At 36.3% G+C, this 8,560-nt stretch overlaps 1 protein-coding gene across 2 annotated transcripts in view; it reads right to left on the bottom strand.

The window, feature by feature from the left end:
• LOC114152078 (protocadherin-15-like) overlaps nt 1-8,560 on the bottom strand; it is a 283,395-nt gene that overhangs the window by 274,454 nt on the left and 381 nt on the right. For both annotated transcript variants that reach the window (XM_028029788.1, XM_028029789.1), the window contains exon 3: nt 6,894-7,048. The gene's annotated coding sequence lies outside the window, so the exon portion shown is untranslated. The remainder of the gene's footprint in view (nt 1-6,893; nt 7,049-8,560) is intronic.

Here is an 8,560-nt window from a genome sequence, read left to right as displayed (position 1 = left end):
GTATTCAGTGTAGGACATATTTGCTTACGGTATTGTGGTGCAGAAAGTGAATAAATATTTTTCTGATAGGATCAGAGCAATAAAAGCAAAGTTTGGCATTTTTTCCCCGTCAGCTTTTATCAAACATGACCTAAAATGACAATAGTGGTATGCACACAGCATCTTACTCAAGGACAAATCCCAACAGGACACATTGCTGTTTATGCTCTGAGATTGAATTTGTAACCTTACAATAATGGGATGGTCTCACTAACCACTAATCTGTCAGCCACCTATGAGAGGAGAAGAAAGAAATATACACAGAGAAAGAGATAGACAAGAAATATGAGAGCATGGTTAAAAAGAAAGGGAGAGATGAGTAGGGGAAATAGGAATAAAAATGGCCGAATAGATAATAATAGAGTAGGGACACAGAGGCGGCATTGAGGCAAACAAAGTGTGAGTGATGGTGAAGAGAAACTAAATGAATACCAAATGGGGAGAGGGGGGCGGAGAGTGATTGAGATTACAGAAGGCAAGCTAGTGAAACAGGCAACAAGAGAGGAAGAGTCAAATTAAGACACAGAAAGATGTGAAAAAATGGGAACTGGATGAGCTGAAAAGAATATAAAATAGAGAGAGGTCACATCTATAACTTCCAAATGTATGTCAGCCACTGGTCAGGAAGGAGGAGCTCCAAAGAAACGAACCCTGAAGCCCTTCGGTATCTCAATAACAAATTCAGATGTCCTTCGATTTCACTTCCTCTCTGTCTCACTTACTGCCAGCGCTGTCAGAAAATCTCATTAGTCAGTGTGGCAGCTCCGATGTGTGTTTGTCAGTGCGGCTGTGTAATATTTTGAAGGGAAACAGAAATAGAGCAGTAGAGTAGTAGAGTGTGTGTGTGAGAAAGAATGTGGGATTATGTGCAATCTACGAATGAAAAAGATTTGCATGAAAGATGTGTCAATAATGTGTGTAGGATCTGGACATTTGCATATTATTTGCACACGTTTTAGGATGCGTCTTGTTCAATGTCGGGGCAGGGCTTATATCTGAGACTAAGTGTTTGGTTGCAAGTCACAAACTTTATTGCTGTCCTACGTTCTGTGGGTGAGTTTCCTAAACTAAGCTGATCTGAAAGCAAAGACCCAGCAAACATCTTTTTGAAGTTCCCAAAATAGTCAGTCATCACCAGAGGGATGGCCTGTCAATGACTGAGACCCCATACATGAGCAATAACACAGAGAAAATAGTCATGTTGCTGTGTTCAGGTTTCCTATTGCTTGAATAATAATAATAATAATAATAATAATAATAATAATAATAATAATAATAATAAAACTATTGTGTGGTTTGGCTATACATAATTTACATTATCATGAATAAAATCATAGACACACAAAACATAAAAAGGCTAATTTAGAATAATAAGCACCTCCAAGTGATGCAAGCAAGTAAAATGAAATACACTGACTATTCAAACTGGACTGAAATATTCTGCACTAATTACAGATTTTCTAAAACATAACTTTGTCCTGTTTCATTGGTTTTGCCATCTGAATCAGAATTAAATTTAATTCAAATTCCAGGAAAGCACACTTTTAAATCACGAAGGAAATTAGGTTTCAAAAAAACTGACATTCAACCAACATCATGGCCATGTTGTTATGTATTGAAGCTAAAATCCAATTTACTTTAATAAAACAAATCAACCAGCTTTTTGTAATACATTACCTTGCAAGTATTCTGTGTATTTTATTATTTATTTTCAGTTTGCACATGGATGCTTTTGGCCTGGACATTGCCTTTTTACCAAATTCTGCTTGATTCTTATCTCCTTAATTCATTTTTGGTCAACATATTCTGCTAAGTAGGCTTGAAAATTTAACAAGTTCTTTTTCCTCAACTGACATTGCTGCTGCCAAAAAGCAGGTGTGGTTTAATGTGTCCTTAAATGACTAAAATCTAGTTTTCAACCAGGGAAATATCCATTTTTCAACTTGTTGAAGAAATATACTCTGATGCAGTAAGACAACCAGACTTATCATTAACATTGCCAGTGCTGTTAAACTGTTCACAAATCATCTTCAATTGCAAGATCTTTTGCAAGTTCTTGCTTAGCAATGTTCTTTCTGCTTCGTCTGACTGGTACTAATAAGCAGAATTTTTCTAAACACCAACTTCAAGCTTTGCCAGACTGGCCAGCTTATGAAGGAGAGTCTTAGTTTTTAAACATAGCTGGCCCTTTAATATCTCCAGGGGGTATTAATAAGTCATGTAGCAAACACGGTGTTAAGCTTCATTTTTTCAGAGTTCACAAACACTGCTAGTTATTTCTTTTTACAACACCCATTTTTTGTCCATATATGCCTTTTCAGGTTCAAGGGAGGGTTGGTAACTTTCTCCAGCAGTCATTGAGCGAGTGGCAAGACACACATTGGACAGTTTGCCAGTGTAAGCTGGGCACCACAGACGACAAAAACATTCACTAATAACAAACCTTACTGAACTATAGAAGTGGTATCAACTGTACCACAATGCAAACCCTTTTTTTAATAAGCCAAGATTTGGTTTAGTTAAAGTGTTGATTTTATGTGGTCATCTAAAACGAGACAATCACTATCACAGCAGCTGTGCTTGTGATTAAATATCTAGACGTTTGGAAAAAAAAAATCACATAAGACCTATTTGCAATCTAAATATTAAAACATTAAGCTTTGATGTATTTGAAAGAAGTACATAATTACACAGTACTCACAGGCTCTTACATGGATCTACTCTGTCACAGTAGAAGAGCTGATTGTTTATTTAAGAGCATAATTATAACCAGGCTGATTGAGGATCATTTCAGCAGGAGGCCAGCTTTCGCTATTCTTTTTTGTTTGTGCCCTGATTGAATTTGTGGAATTTGCACATTGATCAAGGAACAACTCCTGCACACACCTGTGTTTTCTCACACTGTTTTCCTCCAGAGGAATCTTCTCTTCTGTGCTGTGTATGTGGATTGTCCAGAGTACTATTACATAAAGGCTTTTCAGCAGTTTAGTGTGGCTGTCACAGTGTGCACAACATTCACAAGAACAACAGTTTAAGCACGAAGCTATGTTTTTGCAGTTTGTTGAGGGTTACACGCCTGCAGAGGAGATGGAAAGACTGTGTTTTTAAAATGAAAGATGAATGGGAGAAAAAAAAAGAAAAACAAGGGGAAACTTGGTAAAGTGGCTGAGCACAGCCAACCATACAAAGTAGACCCAAAAGTGGCATCGGCTTAAGTGCATAGTGTTCTTTCGGGTAATTAGGAGAAAAGTGGGCCAAGTCTATTTTGTAAAGCTCAAACATATTTGTGTAATACAGTTAGTGACAAAAACATAATTTAAATTGTCAAATAATGCAGTAACTTACAACTGTATTCGTATTCCCTGAACTTTTCCATACTTGATCATATTACAACAATTTTTGTTATTGTGGGGATTTTCCCCAACTTTCTTTCCCACCATGTAACACTTTTATGCTTACGCATACAAAAATCTGAAGTGAAAGAGAATTCTGTAATGTATTTTTATTTTATTTTTTTATATAACACTTTTTTGATTAAAAACTAACTTTTTACTCTCTTCTGTGTAGTGATCAAATTTTAAGATTTAGCATCTTAGACTTGCTGTAATTCTGAGAAGAGCCAAGTTCTCCAACATAAATGTTTCTTCCTTTGTAATATGATTTCCACCTGATTTTTGAAACATTACAAATTCTAACATTTTCAAATTTTGATGTTTATGCAACCTTCAATTTAAAAACAAGGTTTAAAATTCCTCCTAAAAGATGTCAAAAGGTTATGACACAATATCTCCCCACAGATGTCCTTCAAATATAAACACATTACCTATTCTCATAAATTGTGGAACAGGTATTAAATTTTACTGAGTTTATTTACTGTTTATTATCTGATGGCTGCTTTTTCTTAGTATGGTCTTTTTCTGACACCAACCAAACTTCTGCCCTTTGGGTTTCTTTTGCTTGTGCCTGGCAGATGCATCTTTATAACTTTTCTTCCAGCTTGTCCAGCCTCCACAGATGTCCAGACCAACTCAGTAACTTTATTTAACTTTGACCTCAAACTGTATGAAATAAATCATGTCTCCCATGTACATATTCCAAACCCATCTTATCACTCCCATACCAAATCTGGGCATCTTTAATTTTGATGCCTCTTGTCCTTTCATCAGTGCCATTGCATATCTCCCTATTGTTTTTAAAGCCTTCCCTTTCACTCTTGCTGATATCTTTCTACTGCAAATCAGTCTTGACATTTTTCTCCACCCACTCCACATTGACTGAACTCTTTTCTTTACTCTTTTCTTTACCTTCCACCCGCAAGCACTGTTGTTTTCAAAAGTTGACATCAAGTATTTAAACTCAACCACCTTTAGGACTCCATGTACATGTTGTCGTCACTTTCTTGCATTTTCTGTCATTGCATGCGTTCACCTCTCCATGCTCCAAACTCTCTCCTTGCTCACAGCTCACAATGTCATCTGAGGAAACTAAGGTCCTCTTAGATTCTTGCCTGATCTAATTCAGCAGCCTGTCCATCACCACTGCAGTCACTCCTATCACACACCTCGTCTCACTGTCCTCAAACTCTGTATATGTCCCGCTCACGCCTACACGTTTGACCCTCTAACTCTTCATGCTGTAATAAAGATTAGATAAAGTAACACCCTTTCTCAAACTGACATGCTGTCCTCAGAAAACATTTCAGCAGCAAAAGCTTTCCTGGCTGTCTGATGCTGCGAAGATTATTGCACAGCACAACAGAAAGTGGAACAGTTAGCAGCTGCCAATCCTGTTGGAGGCTCAGCAACCTCCATAGAGACACGGGGCTGTCCGTCAGATGGTGGAAATGTGGAAACACATCAGATAGCAAGGACAAGAAAGAGTCAGGCAGGATCCTTTCCTCTGTGTTCAAACAGAATGGTTTTGCATTTCATGACGGACCAGAGAGCAAAATACAAGCAATATTTTGCAATACCAGAAAATTGAGGCAAGTTGGCTAGACTAAAGAAGTAAATGTAATTTGTTAATGTGGTGTAAAGTTTGTTTTTAGACAATGGATCTGACTGCCGCTGTTGATGAGAGAATGTACAACTTTTAGCCATGTTTTTGTTACTTTTAAGCCTAAGTTCTTTGCTTGGCTCAGACAAAACCGATTCATTGGCTTCTGGTGGCATCATGCTGGTGACAGCAACGCAACAAATAAAAGAATACTGGAATTGATGTCTCAATACACATCTGAGTCACTTAACGTCCATTTGCACACATCAAGTGCCAGTCTGATACCTGATAGTGAAATCAATGTCATGTATATAAAGTACAATACCGGATTAAACTCATCAGTATTATATGGTCATTAGCGTTGCAATTAAATGTTCATTAACTTACTCAAATAACCAAGGCCCACTTTGTGAGCTGTTCCCAGTCAGCTTCCAAACAAACTCGCTACCAACAATCCAAACCAACTACTGGAAAGGTATCACTTTTTGGACTTCACAAGCCAACGAAATAGAACGAAAGAATTCCGCTTTTGGGCCAGACCAAAATTGTATTCCTGGTATGAATACACACTTAGTATAGCAAGAACACAACTGAGTATTGGAGTGTGAGCAACTGTGATAGAAAAAATGTGTCATCAGTTTAAAAGACGTACTCTGGTCTTTGCAGTATACTTTCAAATGTGTATGAACTAAACAGGAAAGTTCCACACAATACTACAAATATAAAGTAAGAAAATGATACCAAAACTACCTAACTCAAAGACAAACACACACAACGAAGAGTTGGAGGATTTACATGACTTTTGAGCAAGAAAACTTTTGCTATTGCTGGAAAAAATAACAACCCAAAACATGGCCTGTTTGTTCTCTGTGCAGAAACAAGAATTCTGCATAAAACCTGGGTTCACTGTTTGGCCCATGAGAGCAATGGACAAGCAAATGCACTTCTTTCTCATGTCTGGACATCATTTTGATGATGCGCTCTGTCCGATCTCCATGTTTGCTTAACAGGCAACACAAGACAACCCAATGCAACCTTGTGAGTTTGAAGCAGAGATGTACTGTTATTTTGAGCCTCTTGTCATCTGGAAGCAGCCAAAAATGTGTCACTGCCAGTCATATCCTCTTAATATGAGAAATGGGCAAAAACAAAATGGACAGTGCTAAGAGGTGTTGCTAAGAGGAATGAGTGGCTGTTCATAAGTTTTGGAGGGTGTGGACCTAACCATGAGGAAGTTCAATGAAAGAAGCCCCTTATATTGGAAAACGACACTGAACATTGTAACCTTGTAATAGTAAGATTTTAAAATATATAATGAAAATGTATCATATGTAGTCATTTTTCAAGGAAAATAGGTTTTACAAGTTTTGATTTATTTGTCTTAATGTTATGGTCCCTGAAACACACATGATGTTTTAACTCCATTTTACATGGCTGATTTAGCAGTGTAAATAAATTTAAAAAACTATTTTTTTGGCTGCTTCTTTATTTGAAGAGAAAAAATCCAGACGATTAAAACCATGCCATAGTTTTTGACACAACAAAACAAAGAAAATAGAAGATTTGAATTAAGTTTTTCATAACTTCAATTGCAGTTGGTAGGTCTTGATAGATGGGTAGATGAGAGTGGATAAATGAGGGGTGAGTCTTGTCAAGGAGGTGCACAGCCATAAAAGTGAGAACCAGATGCAAAGTATTATACTATTCTGTACACAGCGATTTGAAGTAAAACTATTCTTTTGTAATATAAAGTTGGGGTCTGGGGTGCCACGATACATATTTGGATAATTATTTGAAAAGGAGGTAGAGAGAAGTATAAACTAGTTTACTTGCATTAAGATTTAACAAACAATACTTACAAGCCACATCTGAGAACAAGGTCTTGTATGCATGTTTTCACAAGACGTTCTCTTGACTGCATTGACAGGACACTTGTGGTTTCATATTCTTCAAGAATCTGTGGTATTTTCTTCATGAGTACTGGCCAACTGTCCTCTTCCCTAATAAAATGGGCCTGTGGAAGATACATCATAGTTATTGCTGCAGTATGTTCAATGTCAGCACAATAATCTGAAGCAATCTACAAATTATTAAGAAAAAGTGAATGAAGTTGGTGGTTAAGTTAATAAACTTTAAATAGTGATGCGAATGATTCCCTTTGTAAACTGGTTACTTATTAAACATTCAACTCAGATTTGAAATGAACATGACAACAATACAAAACAAAATTTGTCCAACTCAGCAGATATCTGGTTTTGATTTGTCTTCTCATGAGAAGCTTCAACAAGGGCCATCCAGTTGGCAGAAATAACATGGAATCTGTCAACGTCCTTAATTTGCAGATTGGTCTTAACATCAATATATTCCATAAAGTCAGAAATATCGATTAATATCCTGTCCAGAACCCAACCAGATTGCTGAATTTTCAATCAGATTATTAGTACCTGAATCAGGAATGATTTGTTTAGTGCTTTGTTTTGTTTTTTGTTTTTTTTACAAGGACTCGGACAGACTTTGGGTCATCAAATGAGAAACGAGAGGATACACAAAATAATACAATTAGAACATTTTCAGGTAGACAATAGAAAAAAACATCCTTAATATTCACTTTTGTTGACTTTTTATTTCAACACCATTATGAAAAATAAATTGTATACAAGACAAACTAAAATTAGATAACATTATACAGATTTTTTTTCCCCTTCATACTCTTCTTTGATTATGATTCATCAGGATGCCCATTTGTACTATCACCACAAAATGACCTTTTTGGTTTTTGAGTAATGGGATGTAAGCCTGAGAGGCTAGTAAATCTCACAGCCTTTTGTCTTGGGTGTAGAAAACATTGTGCCATTGTTCTGTAGCATGAAAAGTTGAAAGTGTGAAGTGCCTGCCTTTGTATAATACCTGCTGTATATTGCATGCCAGCAGGATCTGAAGTCCACAAAACACTTGCAAAAAGCTACTCAAAAAGCAAAAGGGGAGTGCACACTTAGAAGTCATTATTAGAAGTCATTTGACTTAGAAGTCAAAATAGTCAAATAGAAGTCAAATAGAAGTCATTATTTAGGAACATAATGACTTCTATTTGAGTAATCTCTGAGTGCTTCTAAAACTTAGTAATGAGCATCATATTCAATAAGGTACTCCTGCAAGGTGAAACTTATTTGTGGCTCTATGTTGTACATTTACTAGTATTTCAGTCTTTCAAAAGGCTTACACAAAAATCCAATATAGATTTCTTCAGCCTGATCTCAGTAACAAAAACCTGGACAACTTTTATAGATTGAACTTGTACAAATACTTGCAAGACACAGTAAAAGGGGATTAAGTCAGGATAAAATAAAAGTATTCCAGTTTCCACAGAACTGAGTAACAAAGCCTGTGTGGTAGACATTGTCTGAAGTAATGATTGATATAGTAAAACTTCAACCATAAATAATTTAAGTTTTAACTCTACCACAAACTTTGGACAAATGAGACAATTACAGAAAACCCAACACTAATAAAATTGTATTTTAGAACC

Source organism: Xiphophorus couchianus, chromosome 10 (assembly GCF_001444195.1).
Source record: "Xiphophorus couchianus chromosome 10, X_couchianus-1.0, whole genome shotgun sequence".
Classification (NCBI taxonomy): domain Eukaryota; kingdom Metazoa; phylum Chordata; class Actinopteri; order Cyprinodontiformes; family Poeciliidae; genus Xiphophorus; species Xiphophorus couchianus.
This window is presented reverse-complemented; position numbering and strand designations above follow the sequence as displayed.